At 41.9% G+C, this 22,097-nt stretch overlaps 1 protein-coding gene across 3 annotated transcripts in view; it reads left to right on the forward strand.

Moving 5' to 3' along the window:
- The first annotated feature begins 2,057 nt into the window (after positions 1-2,057).
- Positions 2,058-22,097, forward strand: part of SLC7A2 (solute carrier family 7 member 2) — a 53,643-nt gene continuing 33,603 nt past the window's right edge. The window contains exons 1-2 of one of the 3 annotated variants that reach the window (XM_058192510.1): positions 2,058-2,223; positions 17,028-17,116. The gene's annotated coding sequence lies outside the window, so the exon portion shown is untranslated. The remainder of the gene's footprint in view (positions 2,224-17,027; positions 17,117-22,097) is intronic. The other 2 variants (XM_058192511.1, XM_058192508.1) reach the window with 2 other exon arrangements.

Below are 22,097 nucleotides of genomic sequence, written 5' to 3' on the forward strand. Positions count from 1 at the left end.
GGGTATAAATCTCTCTCCCTCTCACCTAAGTGCTCTTTTTGCCCAGGACCCCAAACCATGTGGTCCTGTCCAACATTAAACCATCTTTCCAAGCAGTCTCTCTGTTTCCAGTGTCTTTCTTCCCACTTGGAGCTGAACTCATATGGACATTTCTTCCAACAATATGAATGGACAAACCCAGGCTGTGAATGTAAAGCATTTTTAACACATTGAAATCTAATATTCACTTATAACTGACCTAATGGGGCATATTTCTCAGAAGGTATTTATATAATTGTGTTTTAAACTGCTGTTCAGCTGATTGTTCCATTGAGTATTTAATGGGCTATCCTATTCTGCACTGCAATAGCAACATAACTTACATTATTGCTGTTCGGTATCTTTAAACACAAGGTGACACTTTGCGAATTTAAGTAAGGCTTCACAATGTGGTCTTGCAAAGTTACTATTGGCCATTTGTTGGCAATAAAGAAATACGTAAAACTAACATCTGGAGCTCATCTGGATTTCTGCATTCCAAATGTGGTAGCCCTACTGGGCAAGAAGAAAATAAATGATCTTTCTAAACGAGTTTAATGACTAAGTGGAGTTTCTGCATGCTTCAGCAAGAATTATTTCTGAACTATCTTTTAGAAGTGCCAGTTCTGGTTCTCAGAAGAGCAAGCTGAAAAGAAATTTGGATAATGCTGGGTAACAGAAGGAAGGGAATGCTGTTTCAAAATGTTTTGTAGTAGCTAAGGTAGTCAGACAAAGTGTCTCTTTCCCATTGCATAAATCAGATGACGTGTTGTTTTAATCCTTTGGATACAGAATTCAATGAGATTGGAAGCAAATGGAGTTGCTGGAAAACTGAAATGACAGTTCACTAACAAATATGCAAGTATGCTTTCCTACTATCACAGTATTTGTAATAAACCAATTTAAGATTTCCAAAGTAGTATACAATTTTTTCAACTTCATGATAAAATGGCTAAAAATCCCCCCAAGGAAGTAAACATTTCCAGCTTTTTTTTTCTGGAATGGTCACCTAAATGATCATTTACTGAATTGGAACTTCAGAGCACTTAACTATTAATGATTAAACTATTAATTCCCAGCCTTGGCAACTTCCAAACGAGTGGACTTCAATTCCCAGAGTTCCCCAGTACCAGAGAGGTGAAGTCCTTGCATCTGGAAATGACCAAAATTGGAAAAACTTTATGAGAGCTATGTTGTATATATTCGAATTTGAATTAAACCTTTATGTAGTTAGGGAGTTGTATGCCACTCAAAATCTGGTCAGCAGAGACGTCTGTAAGTCTTGTAAATAAACTAATAGCATCTAACACATGAATTAATAAAAGTGTTTGGAGAATAGGTATTGTTTTATAACACAGAATTCTGAAGGGTTATTTTTTTTTTGTCCGGAATTGCACTTCTCAGGAGTTGTTCCTGTTTTAAAACATATTTTGCAACAAAGAGGGTAAGATCTTTAAAAACATGATCCTCTGATTATCTACCATTACTTACAAGGAAAACTGACTCGTCCATTAACATCGATATTTATTTCCCGGAGGGGAAAAAACCCCCAATAACACCTGATGCCACAGAGACGTCTTAAACTAAGCATGGCTTCGAACAGAACTCAGGAATGCAAGCATGTTGTCACGCCAACATACGTCCAGGTGCGTTCACAGCCCGAGGTTATCGTTAGTACCGTACTACTACCGTATAGTTTCAAATGCGTCATTTCTCGTCATGAATAAATAGGCTGTTAATTGGGGGAGAGAGTTGGGAGCCCGAGTTGGAGGCTTGCCAATGAACAGGCAGGGCCGCGATATGAAACTGCCCATTTTTTTGCAGGGCGCTCCTTTCCATGAGTCAAACCATCCCATCTGCCTTTCCAAGACAACTCGGGAAGAAGGCCGACAGCGCGCGAGGACCTGCCAGCCACTGCCTCGCCTCGCCTCGCCATTGGCTAGGAGGGCTGGGCGGACTCCCCGCATTCATCAGCTCTCCGGGCGTGGGAAGGCAAGGGGGCCTGTGAGGGGAGCGGCCCGAGTGGAATGTGGGGGCGGGGCCACGCGCCAAAGTGTTTCTGATCCCTGATTTCTTTCTTCTGCCTGCTTGCTGTCGAGTGAGCAGCCAACGCGGGACGGGCTCCCCTCTCGAAGCACCCGCAGCTCCGCGCCTCCGCTTGCCGCAACTCCGCCTCTCCGCCCGCCAGCACTTCAGACGGCTCCAGTGAGTGGAAGCATCTCTCTCTCCCCCCCCCCTCTCTTTCCCCTGCACAAACACACGCGCTCGAGCACAGACTTCTCTCTGCGGGCGCCTTGCCTAGAACTGCCGGGCGAGGCGAAGTTTCCCTCCCCTCCACTTAATAAGGCTTCCAGCTGAGAGTTGGAGAGGGATTTTTTAAAAAAACCAGCAGCATTCCGTGGAAAGTGTTTTTCTTTCCATGAGCACGTGGGGACAGTTTATTTAGGCGCGGGAGGTGGCGGGGAGAGCAAGGCAGTGAAAAGAGGGCGCTCTGGGGAAAAGCAGATTGCGTGGCAGGGAAGCGGCGGTGTGGGGAGGGAGGGGGTTGAATGGAGAGCGAAAAAGTCTGGAAAGCGTAGAGGGGTTAAGGATAAGATGTGAATCGCTTGCTGGTGTCTGAGCTTTCTCGTTTGTAGCGATCCTGGATGCCACAGCATCTCGTCTTGTGCCAGTTAATAACCGCGTGGCTGGCAGATGTTCAGCTGATGCAATTTTTCCTGTCAGCGACTCTTTTCCGCCAGGGAAATACCGCTGTTGAATCTGAGCTGTTATGTGGCTGATGTAAAAGAAAATCTGAACCCCACCTCCCAGAAAAGGCCGGCTAGCTTAGGATCTCATGCAAAAAATCCCTTGGATTGCACTTTCTGTTATGTTCATAGGCGCTGTTCCAGAGTCCTCTGGAAGGATTCTGTTGCAAGGTACTTGTTCTAAAGTCAGTTCAGAGGAGAAGTGAAATTTATGAGGCATGCTAGTCCAAATGAAGGGCATAAGATGGAAGGAATGTTAGCAACTCAACCACCACCCCTTGTTTACTTCTGCTTTGCCTGATCTATACTGAGTGAGGTAAAGGACAACTTGGGGTGATTTTGTCCTGTTTTCAGGGTTGAGTTGGTTCAAGCTGGCTGCAAGGTATATTTATAGTTAAAACTTCATGACAGTATGTGTTGTTTACGCAAAGACCAGGGATTCATTGGCTTGTCTGATTCAAAACAAAAGCTGTGATGCCTCATGTAAGAATGAAATGAAATACCAGGGCATTTCACTTCAATGGATAAGTGTGAATTGGAGAAAAAAGTGGCTAGAAATATTCTAAGCAAAGTTCAAAATTGCCTGTCAAATTTATTTCGTCCTGAAAGGTCATTTGAACTATTTTAACTAGGGGCAAGTGATTGTATACATTGCTAAGAAGTATATCTGATCTGGGGAAAGCCTCTGGCTTTCTCTGGAATCTCTGTTCTCAGAGCAAGAACAGGATGCAGATAAATCCTCTTCCTTGTTAGAACTGGCTTTGCTGGAGGAGATGGATTCTCTTCCTTCTCTAGCTGAGGTACTAGGTCAGTTGGTCTTTGGGAAGCAAAAGGCCAGCCCAAACCAGTTTTTTTTTTCTTCAAGCACAATCTTTCATACATACTTTAAATAAAGAAATCAGTGAGCACAGATGGTATCCTTTTTAAGGATCAGACAGGAAATTCCAGTACAGTGGTCTAGGTCTGTTTTACAATAATCAGGAGTGATTAACATTAGAGAGAAGTGGATCAGTGACTATACATTGGACATCTTGCATTCTTCCTGTAACAAAACATCCTATAACTTTGGTTTTGGCTGTTTAAAATAGACTATTTGGAGGATCATACTTCCTGCTAGAACAGGGGTATCAAACTTGATTTCATTGAGGGCTGCATCAGGGTTGTGTTTGACCTGGGGGGGGCCAGGGTGGGTGTGGCTAGCTCAACATCACTTATGTTGGGGGCGCCTGTGGTAGCCCAAGCGATCTGCCAGTAAAAACGGGCTCCCGAGCTCCATTTCCGGATGCAATGGCCTCCTACAACCCTCTGCCAGTGAAAATGGAGCTCGGGCTGGCTGTATGTTTTCACTGGCAGAGGCACCCAGGCCGGTCCTTCACTGTTTCCAGGGTGGCCCCATGGGCCAGATCTAAGCAACCAGTGGGCCAGATCCAGCTCCCAGGCCTTGAGTTTGACACACTTGTGTTAGAATATAGATCATTTTAAAAAGCCTTTGTGGCTTAGTTCATGCATGGTTTATAAAAGTGGTTGGCTTCACATAGCACACTTTTTCAAAACTAGCTAAACAAAAAGTGCAGTGCTTTCAATATATAGATATTCCTTCTTCAGAAAGAATTGAGCAAATAGTGCGGTACCTTCAACACGCCTTCATTCACCTTCTTTGTATATGTGTATTTTTTTTACATCCAAGTAGTGTTGTGATTACAAGACACGTCATTTATGTAATGCTGGCCAATCATACTGAGTGGCATTTCAAGTCACATGACAATACAATGCTCCCTTGTTGAGAATTGCGTTACTTATGTTGGCATTGCTTGGTCTGAACAAGAAACTGAGAGTAAAATCTAAAATCTGTGTTAAATTTGCTGTAAATCACAAAATCGAATAGCCAGTGCAGTTTTCTTGAACACCTTGTTCAAGATGGTTCTCTATTCCAGAGTGCAGATCTCAAATTGATTTAAGTTGGTGTGTGGGTGGGTATTTTTGTGTTTAGATGTATGGAGGGACATCTTATCAGTAATCTAGCAGAATGATACCTATAGACTATTTTCCGTTAAACTCCCAGAAAATAAAATACTGTTATGTAATTTCCGTACCAAGGTTGTACTACACTACACTACTTTTACATAGTGTATGTTCTATTTTTCTTTTTTTCCTTTTCAGTTGCACTGACAACCCAATGTAGGACAAAACCTGTATTATGCATACATATTACTTCCTAACATGAAGAACAATGTAACACTGGAATGTAACATCAGAGAGGTGTTGCGTTCCCTTTCATTGGATCTATTTATGTTAGATAGAGGACAGCTATTTGTCTTTGATGTTTTAATTTGGCTTCTGGCACTGAGAAAAGAATTGGCCTGTTTGGTAGCCTAAATAGACCATTGCATGTTCAATATAATTACTGACCTCAAGACAGTCCTTTTCAAATATATTCTATTGGCAACTATTCTACTAGGAATATGTTGCATTTATTTATTTGTTTTGTTCTTCTGAAAGAATAACCACATTAAACCATTACGGCAAAGCCTATTCTGTGTAAATCTGCAAAAAGAAAGAAAGCACACATTTGAGTCTAGGAGCATTTTGTTCTCAAAAAACTATAAACCCATCTTGGTTGCTTTATGGTTATAATGCAGCTTCTTAAAATAAAAAAAATGCTTAGTTCTGAATGTAATGAGTTTTGTTGGGATTTACCAAAAGCATTCCTTGAACAGCTCATGTAGTTGGAATCTTTATTTAGGCTCAAATTATCATATTTAATATATTATTACAAGTTTTATTTCTCACAAAATAAGATTATGTGGTTGTTAAATATACCAACATTTATTTTGCTTTATGAAAAGTCAAATCCCATGCTATAAAATAATATTTATTGATACATGGTTTGGTTGTTCGGTTGACTGGTTAAAAAACATGATTTCAGTGGGATTTCTAACACTTTGGTGTTTGTTTTTTTTACCCCTTGTATACTGACAGATGGGGGTTACACTTAGCCCGGTGAACCAAATTAATGAGCAGAACCTGCATTAATTTACTGTTGATGTTGCACTTTGTGTCCACACACAAAGATGGTGCAGAACTAATCTGCTTAAAGTGAATATTTATACAGTATTTGCTTTTCCTTGGTGGCCTTTCAACCCAATATTAGATGCTGGAGCTGGAAGGGATAGAATCTGTGGATTGATAAGAAATCAGAATGTGAAATCTGATGTTGATAATGTCTGCAGTTCTTTTTTAGATTTACAAACCACCACCAGTAATTTCACTATTAAGTTGTTTGATAGTCTTGTTGCAGATAACTAAGGACACTATTTTTTAAAAAAAGGTAATCTTTATTTTTCAGTGGGATAGTTGGAATTAGTATTTCAAATCAACCCATCTTCTGTTTTGTATTATTTATTTATTTATTTATTTATTTATTCACATTTTTATACCGCCCTTCTCTGAAGACTCAGGGCGGTGTACAGCAAGTAAAACGACAATAATCCAAAACCATTTAAAATATCATAACAAAGTTAAAAATCTAATTAGACTGCTGTATACTTAAAACTATTAGGTAAAAATACAAAAGATAAAAAACTCCTGTTAAGAAACCCACTAAAATCCCCAAATATTAAAATCAATCAAACAGGCCAGCCCCGCTTGGTGAAAAAAGAAAGTCTTGAGCTCGCGTTTAAAGGTCCTAAGATCAGGGAGAAGACGGAGTCCCACCGGCAGCTCGTTCCACAGAGCCGGGGTCCCCACAGAGAACGCTCTTCCTCTGGGGGCCGCCAGCTGACATTGGTTGGCTGACAGCACCCTAAGGAGGCCCTCCCTGTGAGAGCGCACTGGATGCACCAGACAATGGGAGGTAACTGGCGGCAGCAGGTGTTACATGGGAGCTACAAGGAGCTCCCTCAATCCCCCGCGTGGCCGCATTCTGTACCAGTTGGACCCTCCGGATGCTCTTCAAGGGGAGCCCCATGTAGAGAGCATTGCAGTAATCCAGGCAGGAAGTGACGAGGGCATGAGTGACTGTGCATAACGAGTCCTGGTCCAGGAAAGGGCGCAATTGGCAAATCAGGCGGACCTGATAAAAAGCTCCCCTGGCGACGGCCGTCAAATGGTCTTCTAAAGACAGCCGTGCATCCAGGAGAACGCCTAAATTGCGCACCGATTCCCTGGGGGCCAGCAATTTGCCCCCCACAGTCAGCAATGGGGTAAGCTGACTATGCTGGGACGCCGGCATCCACAGCCACTCCGTCTTGGATGGGTTGAGTCGGAGCCTGTTCGTCCCCATCCAGACCCGAACAGCTTCAAGGCACCGAGTCATCACATCGGTAAGGTATTGTATTGTAACTTAAACCTTTAATAGAAAATTTGAGGCTGAACACGTGGCTTTTAAAACATTCTTGCTTTGACAGCACTATCTTCCCTGTCTCATAATGGGGGTAAAAAGGATCCCTTTTCCCATTGAGAATTATTTCACTTCTCTCCTTCTAGAGACATTTCTATAAATTTTGAATAGTTCTGTAGCAGTCTATTATCTGCTGTATAAATGACAGTTTCATAAGCCCTATTGGCAGTGGTGGGATTCAAATAATTTAACAACTTGTTCTATGGGCATGGCTAGGTGGGCATGGTCAACTTGACATCACTTATGGCAAGGTGGGCGGCACTTTGTTGTGAGTGATGTCATTGGCCACGCCCACTCAGTCACATGACCGATGCTGCAGAGACAGTGGGATTTCCCACCTCCCTCCTCCACCCTTGGGCTGGCAAAATAAAAGCCCATCTAAAGAGTTGCCTGCCTGCTGAATACTGGCAAAAGGAGGCTAGGGGGGAAAAAAGAGAAGAGCCCATGGAAATGCCCCATTTTCTGTGCCAGGCTGGATTGGGATTGGGAGGGGTGGAGAAGAAAAAACCTACTCAGTCCATACGTTCTCACCAGTACAACAGCAAATCCCTCTTCCAGCTCACTGGTTCAGGCATTGGGAGCTTGGGCAATTTTCTTCCAGTGCTTGTGCAGGGAATTCTGGGAGCGCCAGCATGTTGCATGCTTTTCACTCCAAGCAGCCCGGACTGGAAAACACATAGCTGGGGTGGAGGAGTGGTCCTTCTTAACAAACTCAAAATTGTTGCTGCAGGCCTGAGTTCCCCACGAGAGCTGCAAGCCTAGCTCTGGCTACAGACATGTGATTGTGAGGGCAGGTTTTTTCAAGGCCGGTCGTAGAGGGAAACCGAGATGAATGTGCCGGAGTACCGGACTTCCAGCTCTCATGCGGGGAACCCAGATTTGCAACTCAGTTTTGTGCTTGTTAAGAAGAACTGCTCTTCCATCCCAGACATGCGTTTTTAAGTCCTGGCTGCTTGGAGTGAAAAGCATACTGTCAAGTCCCAATTCAGGGCTCGCCATACCTGTGAGAGGTGGGCACGGAGCTGCAACCATCAGAGCTGGCAAGTCCAATAGCGAGCAAGGCTGCAGCTGCAGTCATGGCGGGACATGTTAGGACAGCGCCAGCCTGAAGCTAGCAGGGCCCGGCTGGGAGGACACTTGCCCCACTAGTCAGGAGGCTGCTCACCTGCATGGCCAGTGTCAGAAGAGAGGGAGACAGAAAAGTTCAGCCAAGCCTTCTTCTCCTTCTCGGCCTCAAGCAAACAGGCACATGCACTCATGGTGCCGGGATCTTCTGCGAGGAGAGAGTACATACCCACACACCATCTTCCGGCGCTGTGAGATGTGTGCAAGTTCTCTGTGTGTTTCAGGCCGAGAAGGAGATAGCTTGCCTGAATTTTTCCTGCCTTGGAAGCTGCTTTTAAGTAGCAGCCTTCCGAGCAGCTTCGACCAGCCTGAAAAACAGAGCAGTGATGGCGGCAACGGGCCAGGAGAACGGTGGGACATGTCAGGATAGCGCCGGCCTGAAGCTCGTCAGCAAGCTGTCCTCCTGGCCGGGTCTGGCCATGAGCGGCATTGGCACTGGCACTGGCACCAGTAAGCAATGGGGTGCGTGGCCACCGGAAGTCCCATCCTGATCTTCACCCCATTGCCTGCCGGTGCCTGAAACACACATCTCACAGCGCTGGGACCTTCTGTGAGGAGATGCACCGTATCCTCACAGAAGATCCCCGCGCCATGAGGTATGTGTGCCTATTTGCTTGAGTCCAAGAAGGAGGAGAAAACTTGGCTGAACTTTTCTGCCTCCCTCTCTTCTGACACTGGCCAGGCAGGTGAGCAGCCTCTGACTAGTGGGGCAAGTGTCCTACCAATGGGGCCGTGCTAGCTGGGAGAGCGCTCTCTCTCCCCACTGGCTGAAACCACATGGCTGTGCGGTTCCCAGCCAGGGCGGAGAGAGCAGTGTCCCAGCTAGCATGGTCATGCAGCTTCTCAGCCAGCATTCAGAGGCAAGCGGGAAGCTCTGGGAAGCACAGAAATGGAGCTGCGGTGCTGGTGGCAAAGCAAGACAGGGAAGCCCGGGGATGGGGGGGCAGCTAGCTAAATGACGCAAGCACCGTGTGCAATGGAGATGCGGCGGTGGCAGAGCTAGCCAGGCAAGACTGGGGATGGAAGGAGGGGCAGCGCGGTGGTGGCAGCCTAGGCCGGCTCAGGAATCAGCACTCAACCAGGGCTTTCCGCGGCGGCAGTAAGGCTGGGGGGCTGGCCAGGAATCGATTTGATCGGGGCTTGTGCCACAGGGCGAGGGGCGAGTGAACCAGCAACTTAACGAACAGTTTGGTTCGGTGTGCTCCGAGGCCAGTAAGTAGTGGTGGGGAAAGGCGGGGCAAGGGGCAGGGCGAGCCAGCAATTTAACAAACGGTTTGGCCGAACCACCTAGAACCTGCAGAATCCCGCCACTGCCTTTTGGACATGGGGAACACATTTTAGTTAATTTTTTAGGCTAAAACTAACTTAAGATGAACTTGGTAATCTAGTTTCCTATTGTTTTTGATGTTTGTTTATTTGTATCAGAAGCATCACAATTAAAATAAGGCATACTATACAATATTTGAAATATAAAGTACAAGATTAAAATATGTACAAGTTAAACAAATCTTGCCCAGAAACTATCAACATTAATTGCGTTCTGTCATGCTGCCATGAGGTCCACAGGGGTACACTGATCAGGACACGAAGGACAAGTCTACATATATGTTGTTGTCTGCCTGTCACCAGAATTGCAAAGGGCAGAAGGCACCAGAAAGCCCCATTTGTTGTGGGTGTCTCCGGATCTTGTTGTGGGGTCTATTCAATGATATTTCCATGCTTTCTATCTTTTGTCAGGCCCAGGTGCCATCTCCTCCATTGGTTCCATCCAGTACTGGTTCTTTGTTGCTTTTCATAGGTTAACTCTGCTTTCAAATTCTTCAGCCTAAGGAAGTTTTCCTGGATTTTAATCTCTGATGAGCAGGTTATAGGCCATAGAGAAGGTGTTGTCTAGCTAGAGATGATTTAAGCCTCTCTATATGCGTCTTCTTCTCTGCGAACTGTAGGTGGGGCAGTGCCTTAGGCAGTTCCAGCTAGGTGGTAGATCTTATCTAGAGTAGATTTAAGGCAGGGATGTCAAACTCACATTGTCACGGCGTCATGTGACGTATCGGGACTTTTTTCCCCTTCGCTAAACCAGGCGTAGATTGCACATGATGCAACCGGCCAATCAGGAGTTTGACAGTCCTGATTTAAGGCATATCAGGTAACAATTCTTCTAGCTTCATTCAAAGCAACATCTTCTTTCCCAGCGTGTGCTGATTTATACCAGACTAGGCAGTCATTTTCACCTGTTGAGTAGTAAAAAGCCAGAGCTGTTGTCTTAGGGGCCCTTAGAACTCATTAATGAGAATGTTGTTTTGTCCACTGACCTTCAGTTTAGTGTTGGTACAGTGCTGCTTTTATGTTAGGACCCCATCCAATGTTTGTGTAATTACCTTTGCTGAGTTTGTAGTAGATTGTACAGTTCTAATGGATTACATTCCATCCTATCCATTTCTTCTAAAAAGCCCAGAGGCAGAGGAAAGGACCTGTACTTCATATAAATAATAACTACATACAGAATGTCTTCGACTTATAGCCATAATTGAACCCAGAATTACAGTCGTAAGTCATGCCAGTCATTAATCACCACATGACTGGGGCCAATTATCTTTTTTACGGTAACCCATTAAGTGAATGCAGCAATCATAAAGCAAACACTGTAGCCCTAAAAGAAATCCATTGTTTTCAATAGATGTTTTTTGCTGGAAACTAGAAATACATGGCAGTTTCCAGCGAAAAATGTAAATTGTTTATATGTGATTGCAGGACACTACAGATGGCCATAAATGTGGGCTGGTTGCTGAGCGCTCAAAATGCAATCCCATGACTATGAGGTGGTGCAGCCATCAGAATTTTGAATCTGGGTCATAGCTCTGGGGAGGTCCATTGTAACTTCAAACAGTCTATTAAACAACTGGTTGAAGGTTTATCTCAGGGGTGTCAAACTCAAGGCCCAGGGACTGGATCCAGCCTGCTGAGTGCTTAGATCTGGACCATGGGGCCACCCTGGAAACAGCAAAGGATTGGCCCGTGATGCCTCTGCCACTGAAAATAGAGCTCGGGAGGGCCACACCCGAGCTCAGTTTTCACTGGCAGAGGGTTGCAGGAGGCCATCACAGCTGAAAATGGAGCTCGAGAGCCCATTTTCACTGGCAGAGTGTTTGGGCTGCCAAAGGCACCCCCAACACGAGTGACATCGATCTGGCCATGTCCACCCTGGCCCCCGAGTTCAGCTACAACCCTTATGTGGCCCTCAATAAAATTGAGTTTGACACCCCGGTCTATCTGCACATAAATTTAATAAATAAATAAAAACCATGAAGAAATACTTGATGTTATTTTTTTTTAGCATATAGGAAATACTAGCAAATCAAATGTGATATTTATTTTTATTTTTCTGTTACTGTTTAGAATTTTTATGATCATCATGTTAAAGACTGGTTTTGCACATTATGCTGAATCATAATACAGTGAGCATACTTTGTGATCTCAAATAATGTAATTTGTAAACCATAGTTTATGATTGGTAATATATTATGTGAGTCCAGTCAATTGAGTTCTTAGAAATAAGAATTGTATTGAAATAAACACTGTATGTACCAAGTCATCATCTGTCTCAGATTAAAGGTAATGATGGTAAAAAGGAAACTATGTCATTGATTTTAATAGGCTCTTTTGAAGATTTTCCTAACACTTACAACTCGTCATGATTCCCCCTTAACAATCTTGTATTAAATTGAATTTAATAAAATATACACTTCTTTGTTTGGGATATGTTGAATAGAAAAACTCTGATTTCTAAAACACTAGCTAAACATCTGGAAGGTTTGATATACAGATTGAACAATATGGCCATTAAACCTTCCTCTGTAATGTTACTCTACAAAATTTGTGTGCTACTTACATTTGAATGTAAGAGTTTTTGGCAGATTTCTAAAATAATTCCTGCTGAACGATATCAGTAGTTTGCTTATGTCATCTACTACTAACTTCTCTGATGCAATGGACTTTGTCACAGAAGATTTGCATCATATTGGCTTTTGAGAATTTCCATGGGTTCTTCTTTGTAACAAGCTTATGTAATAATAAATTCATAATACGTTTAGATGTGTTTAAATTAAAGCAATATGCCATATATATATATATATATATATATATATATATATATATATATATATATATATATATATATATATATATATATATATATATATATATATATACACACACATACATACATACATACATACACACACACAATAGTATATAATTACAATACAAATGCAATCGCTTTTGGATTACAATTATTTAAGGTAAGTTGAAATTTAAGCATATTTTCAAAAACAAGGTTTTAATTGAAATTTAATCATATTTAGAAACACAGAATTGAGATCCACTAATTCAGTGGGAGATTGTTATGATAAACTTTTGCAGAACACACATCCTGGATATTTCACTGTGAAATGATCACAATTAACATAATTCAAAGTACAACTCCTTTTCCATCAAACTGATCCTGTGTAAGATCTTGTATTCAAATCATTGTCTCCTAGTCCTAATACAGCTGGCATCTTCCACCTGTATCTGGCACCCCCCCCCCCAGAAGACTGGAGAAGAGGAAGGCCAGCTGAAGTACTCCATTTTTTAGAATGTGTTCTTATCCCTGTGCTTGGATTACTTAATTTCAACCTCTCAAGTTTCCTATGATGCATTTATTTTGCAGAGTTAGCCTCTGACATTAAAAAAGCAGACATCTAATCCATTCCTTCACATTTAATCTGTAATCGTCATTTCAAGATAATATAAATTATTCTTGGAAGTAAAAGAAACTTTATTTATATCTTAGGCAACTAAAGCCAGACAGTTCCATTTTCAAGGTACATGCTTTACTTTAAATAGCACTTAATGTATCAGTAACAGCATGAAGTATTTTTCTTGCAAATTTAAAAGCAATCACTTGAATATTGCTTCCTGTACAAAGTTAGGACAGCATGGAAATGAAGTTCCACTCATTTTTAACTGATCTGTACAGGTACAATTATACAGCTATGTATTTTAAACCATGTACCTTATGAAATACATTGGGAACTTGATGAGAGGTTTTCAAGCTGATCACATCATGCCTGCGTCAAATGACCTTCTGCTGACCCAAGTATATGTTGCAACTTTCTCCACTGACTGAAATAACCATGGAACAAGCCTGTCTGGAGCCAAAAGAAGATTGTGGGTTTGCATTCAACACATGCATAGAGAAAATACAATATCTGAAATCTTCCTGTTATGTGGCGCTAAATGTTTCATGAACCACATGTTGTAGGAATGAAGGATATGGTACCTCCAAAAGTAGCTGAAAAATAATGCCTACTTTTGAACATTCTGTTTAAAAAAAGATAATAATAATTGTAGGATCCAATCTGGGTTGGTCACAGGGACCAGAGGTTTAGTAAAGAGAAATTCTCTGGAGATGGGTTCCAGCACAAGTCTGGAAGCTCGGAAGACTAAACCTCTGGTCCCAATGGCTGATTCAGATTGGTATCCTATAACATCTTGGGACACGTATATTAGCTCTCATTCGATAGTAACAACTACTAAATAAGGAAATCATGTTGTATTGTTCGTTTGTTTGTTTCCTGCATTTATTATTTTACAAATAATTTGAGATGGTAAACATATCCAATACACTTTCCTCCTCCGATTTTCCCCACAGTAAGAACCATGTGAGGTGAGTTGGGCTGAGAGAGAGAGACTGGCTCAAGGTCACCCAGCTGGTTTTAATACCTATCACAAGACTTGAATTCATAGCTTCCTGCTTTCTAGATTGGGTGCCTTAGCCACTAGACCAGTGATGGCAAATCTTTTTGGCACCAAGTGCCCAAACCGGAACCCATGTGTGCGTACGCATGCACCAGAGCATGGATGTGCAGCGACTGGCCAGCTGGTCTTTTGGTTTCTGGCGCACACAAAGACCAGCTGGCATGCCTCAAACCAGAAAAGCAGCTGGTGACGGCATGCGTGCCCACAGAGAGGGTTCTGCATGCCACTTCTGGCACGCATGCCATAGGTTCGCCATTACAGCACTAGACCAAACTGGTTATTATGATAGGCTATTATTTCTTCATGTTGGAATGCAGTTGATTCATAACACTTCTAATGATATTGTGCTGACATGGGTGCATTTGAGGGAAATAAATATTTTACTTGAATCAGTAAATGCTATAAGATAACCTTCTTAAAGTCCTTGACTTGTGATCTCAGTGGAACGTGGCATTTTAGTCTTAAGTTATTGCAGTCGTAAGTCAAAGCAAAGTCGATTTTATTACCGTTTTTATGACAGTTGTAAAACAAGTCACCGCGGTTAAATGACTCACATGGTCATTAAATAAATCCAAAATAGTGTAAGGGCATTTTTGCCATTTTCAATCAGAAAACAGCCAAAAATGTGCAAATTGTGGTTTCCTGCAACAGGTTGTAAATGAGACCCTGTTATCAAGTACCCAAAATGAGCCCACAGTTGTGTGTGCAAATTTTTCTAGCCCATCGTAATATCAACTGATTATTAAATGACTAGTCATAAATCAAGCATTACCTGCATTGATATTTATGGCACCTTGTTCCTTAATACAGAACAACCCCCCTGGCTGCGGCCCACTACCAGGTTGTGGCCTATTTGGAACTGGGCTGCACAAGTGCACACAGCTTAACTTGTGCGAACGGCAGGCACATGCGCAGCTCAACTTACACAAATCAAGCTGCCCACTGTTTGGGCAAGTCAAGCTGTGTGAGCACGTACATGTGTGCCAGCCCCCTGCTCACACAGCTGGTTCCCCTGTCATTGTCCCCCCAGCCAGGCCACCAAGCTGCAAAGGTTGGGGACCGCTGCCTTAATATGATGACCACAAATTCTTCTTTGGCATATTTGAGTTTTTAACCTAGATTTTCATGGTTTTTGAATCACGTGGAGGAAAGCATTCCTTCTTGTATCCAAATCCAGCATATTTACAATAATTACCATTCCTACAAATCAATTTAAAATCTTGTTTTCTTAGTTATACAGTCCTGAGATTCCATAATTGTTATCTATGATTTAAAAAAGGACCTAAGAATAAAACAAAGCTGCTGATCACAAAAAATAAAAATAAAAATTGCAATAATGCTAACCTAGGGGGGGAAAAAAGAATTAAGACACTGGTTGATATTTTACCTAATTAACATGCAGATAAATCATCAGCTTACCCGGTTTATGGATAATGCCCATAAGTGCAGATACAAGCAATATGATGAACATGCAATAAAAGCATGGTTTAGTTCCTTAAATTTGAATGGACAGAAATGATCCGTCACTGACTTTATTTTTTATTGTAGTGTCAATAAACAATACTGTGAAAAAATTTCAAAAGCTTTTTAAATTCCATACTGACCATATAATTTTAGGTACACAGAATTTTGTGGGTTTCCCCCCTAATGTATTAATATTTCCAGAGGTTTTTCCAGAATATCTTTTCAATTATAAAAATGCCATTTTATAGAAAGTAATTATAGTAGTCTATTTTCAACTACTGTGTATTTCTGGAGAGGCAACAATACGGCAAGATCATAGACCTGTGCTGGGCTGGGTTTCACTTACCTTTACCACTGGTTCACTGCATGCATGCTTGCTTCGTGTGCGCTGTCCGTGCATGTGCCTGGCCTTCCGTGCATGCGCTTTGCTCATTCATGCGCCTTCTGTGCATGCGCCTGTCCTCGAAAACATGCCTAAAAAGCACGACTTGGAGCTGGGGCTGGTGGGCGGGCCCATGCATGATCGCTGCTACTGGTTCATCAGAATCAGTACGAATCGGCTGAATACAACGTCTGGAACTATGAATGTTTTCTGATTGGCACATTTTTGTAGAAAATATTTGTAACTTGCAGCTGATCTTATATTGAAGTCTTAATTTAGCTTATTATGGGCATAAGGGGGTAAACATAACAAGTTACTAACTATTTGCTATCTGAATTTGTTAAAATTTGTCTCCATTATCCCTGATAATCTAAGTTCAAGTTCATAGAATCAGAATGCATTCGTCTCTCCCAAATCTTGGTTGACTAAATCAAACAGTAAAAACAACACAACCACTTGGGGGTTAAGGGAGGGAATTACTATTTATGGGTTCTAAAATATTATTCTATTCTCTGAATAGGATGTTTCTAAAGTAGTTTATCAGGTCTCCTCCCCCCACCTCAAACGTGCAATTTTAAGTCATGGCGTTCTTACTTGCATTTCTGTTTCCTGAGCTTCTTTTTCTTTTTTGTTACAGATTTTGGTATAGATAGTGCATTTTGGTTTCTCCACCCCCCAAAATAGACTTATTGAATGTTAACTGCAAGATTTAATTTAAGCCTGTGCCTTTAAAGGCTGATTTCTCTTCCAGCCTGTTGTTTTTTTTTTAAAGTGGCTTGAGGTGGAGCTGAGTAGGACACTGCCAAGAAAATTATAAGTAGTGGCCTCAGTTTGCTTAGGAACATCCAGCACTTCACGGATGATACAGTAGTGGTCTAGATAACTGATTTACGCATGTGGAAATCTAGAATAAATAACTGTTTTTTATGGCTTCATAGCTTTTAGTTATGTCTGTGGAGTAGATACTTTTTTCTTTCCTGTAGAGGAAAATCTGCTGCCCAATGAAATAATTTTATAAGATTATTTTTAAATTAGAAGTATCACCTATCAACAAAGTTAAATGTGCCAGTGTGGTTTATTTTTGAAAACATAGCCAAGAAAAAGGAAACGACTTACAAAGTACCATTTTCCTGCCCTGCTTACAACTAAGGAGAATTTGAAAGTGCAATTTGAAAAAAATTGGTAAGTTTTGGTATTTATAATGTTGTTTTCTGTGTCTCACAAAATGCAGGCTCTTTTGGAAATGAAACATAAATAATTACAGTTTTTTAAAAATAAAAGATATTGGGAAGAATGTTTGTTTTATAATTGATCTGCACTAAATGTTCAAGTGACAATCGTGTATAAAATATTACATGATTACTGTCAAATGCTGTTTCTTCTTGGTTGATTTTTAGTATATCAGATTGAATTTTTTATATCACATGATACACCTCTTTTATATGGACATTGGGGTATATTCTTATTCAAGAATTCTGGGAGTTTTTTTGGTTTTGTTTTAAATCTTCGCTGGAAGTCATATCCTAGGTAAAGGTAAAGGTTCCTCTCGTACATACGTGCTAGTCGTTGCAGACTCTAGGGGACGGTGCTCATCTCCGTTTGAAAGCCGAAGAGCCAGCGCTGTCCGAAGACGTCTCCGTGGTCATGTGGCCGGCATGACTTAACACCAAAGGCGCACGGAACGCTATTACCTTCCACCAAAGGTGGTCCCTATTTTTTCTACTTGCATATTTACGTGCTTTCGAAACTGCTAGGTTGGCAGAAGCTGGGACAAGTAACGGGAGCTCACCCTGTTACATGGCAGCACTAGGGATTCGAACCACTGAGCTGCTGACCTTTTGATCGACAAGCTCAACGTCCTAGCCCCTGAGCCACCACGTCCGTCATATCCTAAGTGTGACATAATTATCACTTATATCAGTGGAGCTTGCTTATACAGTATCTACATATGAATGTTGTAATGCAAATGTTTATTGATATACTGAATTTACTGCTGTAGACATTTTAGTGGTACAGGCAATCCTAGACTTACCACCACAACTGGGACCAGTGTTTATATTGCTAAGTAAGACAGTTGATATGTGAGTTGCACCCAATTTTATGACCTGTTTGCTATGGTTGTTAAGTGAATTGTGCAGTTGTTAAGTGAATTTAGTTCCTTCCATAGACTTTGCTGTTAGAAGCTGACTGGGAAGATTGCTAAATGGTTACCGTATATACTCGAGTATAAGCCGAGTTTTTCAGCACGTTTTTTGTGCTGAAAAACGTCCCCTCGGCTTATACTCGAGTATATATGGCTTATACTCGAGTTTTTTTTTTCCTTCTTTTTTTCACATTATACCGGATGGCGCAAACTTGGCGGGCTTTTGCATTAGCGTGGGGAAGCCCTGCCGGTGCAGTGAGAGGGCGGGGCGGGGGAGCCGCCAGCCTTCTCGGCTGAGGGAGGGAGGGTTTCCCCGACCGGTAGCTGCCTCATTTCCCACCCTCGGCTTATACTCGAGTCCCCAGTTTACCCCAGTTTTTTGGGGTAAAATTGGGGACCTCGGCTTATACTCGGATCGGCTTATATTCGAGTATATACGGTATATGATCCCGGGATATTACAACCATTGTAAATACATGCCAGTTGTCAAGTGCCTAAATTTTGATCATGTGATTATGGGGATGCTGCTAGGGTCGTAAATCACTTTTTTCAGTTCTGTTGTAATTTTGAACAGTGCTCAATGAATGGCTGTAAATTGAGGACTACCTGTATTAGTAATTACATTGCGTGGAAACAATCACTTTAATTTCAATACTGTAATGGCATGTTTTTATTATATGAGATACAAAAGGGGTTTGGAAATACAATGGTTCTGGTACTATATTCTAAAATACAGTTTTGAGATGGTAAGGGGCTTTATGGATTTGACAAATCACATTGATACTCTTTGTTTGAATTATCCTTTTTGGGAACAGACAGAGAAGAATTTTGTTGCATGTATTTGTGGCAATGGAAGAGAGCAATTTGTAACACTGCTAGGATTTTTTTCCTTGAGAAAATTGTGGGGCAAGATGCAGCAAATGATATGGCTCATAGAAAAAAAAGTTTACTTATTCCACTGGCCAGTGAGGGAAACTGCGGTCTGGAAATCTTTCTTAAAGTGAGTGAGTCAGAGGTGGGTTTCAGCAGGTTCTGACCAGTTCTGGAGAACCGGTATTGGAAATTTTGAGTAGTTTGGAGAACCGGTAGTAAAAATTCTGATTGACCCCGCCTCCATCTAGTCTCTGCCTCCTGAGTCCTAGATGACTGGGAGGAAATGGGGATTTTGCAGTAACCTTCCCCTGGAGTGGGGTGGGAATGAAGATTTTACAGTATTACTTTCCCTGGAGTGGGAGTGGGAATGGAGATTTTACATTATCCTTCCCCTGCCATGCCCACCAAGCCATGCCCACCAGGCCATGTTACACCCACCAAGCCATGCCCACAGAACCGGTAGTAAAAAAATTTGAAACCCACCACTGGTCTGAATATCTTAGAAGTCTCCTATAGACAGTGGTTTGAAGTCATGAAGATCCTTCTGAGAGCCTTATATGCTGGTGTGTGCAGCCTCAAATCTTTCACCGGACTATAGACTCTAAGGTAGTGCTGGCAGGTTTAATAATTAAGAAGCTTTATCTTTCCAGGATGGTGTAAAAGAGATATGAAAGACAGGAAAAAACCAAGAAATTTTAAGAGCAGAAGAGAAAAGTTGGAGATACTCATATCAGAAGCAGATTAGCCGAAGCTGTTAGTGAGAGGGAATACTTGTAATTTTTCCTTTTGTGTCACTACAAAGGCTGTATGAAGGAGTGGGCAACTTAATGGCCTAAGGCTACATGTCAAGTTCCTGATTGCTTGAGTAGCACCCTACATTCCCCTATAACTGTCTTTGCTGAAACTGGGGACACAAATCTTCACCACGTTTAGGGAGGAAGCAGATTAAAGTTCAGTGCATGTCCTACCATAAGGCTAATACTAATTTTTTTTAAAGTAAGAAACCTACAAAATCTCCCCCTATTCCAAACCAGGAAAAAAAAATACTTCCATTGTGTTTGCCTTTCATTGCCCTTCTATTGTGATCCTTGCACTTCCTAAAATGTCAAATTAAGAGGAGGCTGGAAACTACTGCTTTAATGGTTGGGACCAGCCTTCCCAACCTCAACTGCAAATGCTACAACAAAAATAATGTGAGAGGTTCATGAATTATTGGAAGAGGCTGACTTGGAAACCTAAGTAACTGGAAAGATAAAAAGAAATAAGTCTTGTTGACAGCTGATCTAAGTGGCTCAATGCTTCTAATGTAGCCCGGTATAAATGTGAAGACACTTGAAGCAGTCTGGCAAGATATAAAAGTGGTGTAGGTTGACTTCTTGAGGGTTTTCAAGAAATCAACCTTCCTAGTCTACTTCTGGGATTGGAGTCCCATCCAAGTACAAACCATTCCAATCTAGTTTAGTTTCTCTGTTGTACAAAATTAGCTAGAGGCTTTCTCTTGCTAAGACCATTGTAAATATATATAAGTGTTTCAGATTAAACTATGGAAGAATAGCTGACTCCAATGAATAATGTATTTCCCTTTATCCCGTAGCCTCTCTTCAACATTGTACATTCTCAGCAGGCTACAATCTATTTCTTTGATGTCCATTGCATGTTTAAGTTGGTCTAGTAGAAAAAAGACACATCCTCACTTACAAGCATAGAAGAATTCTGTATATGCATTAGTGCATGTAGGAATGGATCATGTGTATTGCCAAAAAGCCTATACAAAAGGGTTTATGTAAGCCTCATAAATCAAGCTTGACTGAAGACACGTTTTACCCTTATAGTAGCACAATGAGATAAAGACTATAAAACAGACTTTGTGAAGTCTATTTGTATATAGGTAAAGGTAAAGGTTCCCTTCGCACATATGTGCTAGTCGTTCCTGACTCTAGGGGGCGGTGCTCATCTCTGTTTCAAAGCTGAAGAGCCAGCGCTGTCCGAAGACATTTCTGTGGTCATGTGGCTGGCATGACTCAACACCAAAGGCACACGGAACGCTGTTACCTTCCCACCAAAGGTGGTCCCTATTTTTCTACTTGCATTTTTACGTGCTTTCGAACTGTTAGGTTGGCAGAAGCTGGGACAAGTAATGGGAGCTCACCCCGCTATGCGGCACTAGGGATTCGAACCGCTGAACTGCCGACCTTTCTATCGACAAGCTCAGCATCTTAGCCACTGAGCCACCACGTCCCTATTTGTATATATTCTACACTAATACTGTTTTTTAAAGAAAGACATCATTGTTGTTCCAAAGGTCTGCCAAACTCTGTGTGACAGGCTTTACACAGTGCAGCAGGTATGATTTTGCTAAGGGAGTGGAATAATCTCAGATCTTTAAAAAAGGAAAGCAGCAATGCTGTTGCTGATTCAGCCCAAGAATGTGATCTTGAGTTGGGATAAATTATTCACTTTGTGTTGATTAATTCACAGCATGTGTTCTATTCTTGGACAGTTTTTTCAAAGGGTTCATTTATATTTATTTACCGTATTTTTTGGACTATAAGACGCACCTAAGTTTAGAGGAGAAAAACAAGAAAAAAAATAGGTTTTTGCCTCCACACGTCCCATTTTTGCCCTCCCCTGACCAGAAGCACTCTGCAGCACTTCCAAACCCTCTGTGGATCAGGTTTTTGCTCTCTTTGACATCCAGAAGCACTCTGCAGGCCAAAGGTGGGCCTGATTTTGGTCTCCTGAGGCCTCTTCAGGTCCTGTTTTTGCCTTCCCCAGCATCAAGGAGGCTGAAAAACGAGACAGGAGGAGAGTTTGGGAGGCCAAAAACAAGTGCTTCTGGAGGGCAAAAATTGGTCCTGTGGAGGCCCCCAGAGGCCAAAAATGTGCCTGTTTTTGACCTACAGAATGCTTCTGGATGCCAGGCAGGGCAAAAACAAGATGCACGGAGGGTTTGGGAGACCAAAAACAGGTCTGTATTCGCTCTATAAGACGCACAGACATTTCCACCACTTTTTTGGGGGGGGGTAAAGTGTGTCTTATAGTCCAAAAAGTATTGTATATATTTTGTTAGGTGTTAAATTTTATAATTACTTCTGAATTAACTAATTTTAAGGCTATATTGGTTTCAAATCAGTATGATTTGTATGG

The sequence above is a fragment of the Ahaetulla prasina genome, chromosome 8 (assembly GCF_028640845.1).
Source record: "Ahaetulla prasina isolate Xishuangbanna chromosome 8, ASM2864084v1, whole genome shotgun sequence".
NCBI classification, from domain to species: Eukaryota; Metazoa; Chordata; class Lepidosauria; order Squamata; family Colubridae; genus Ahaetulla; species Ahaetulla prasina.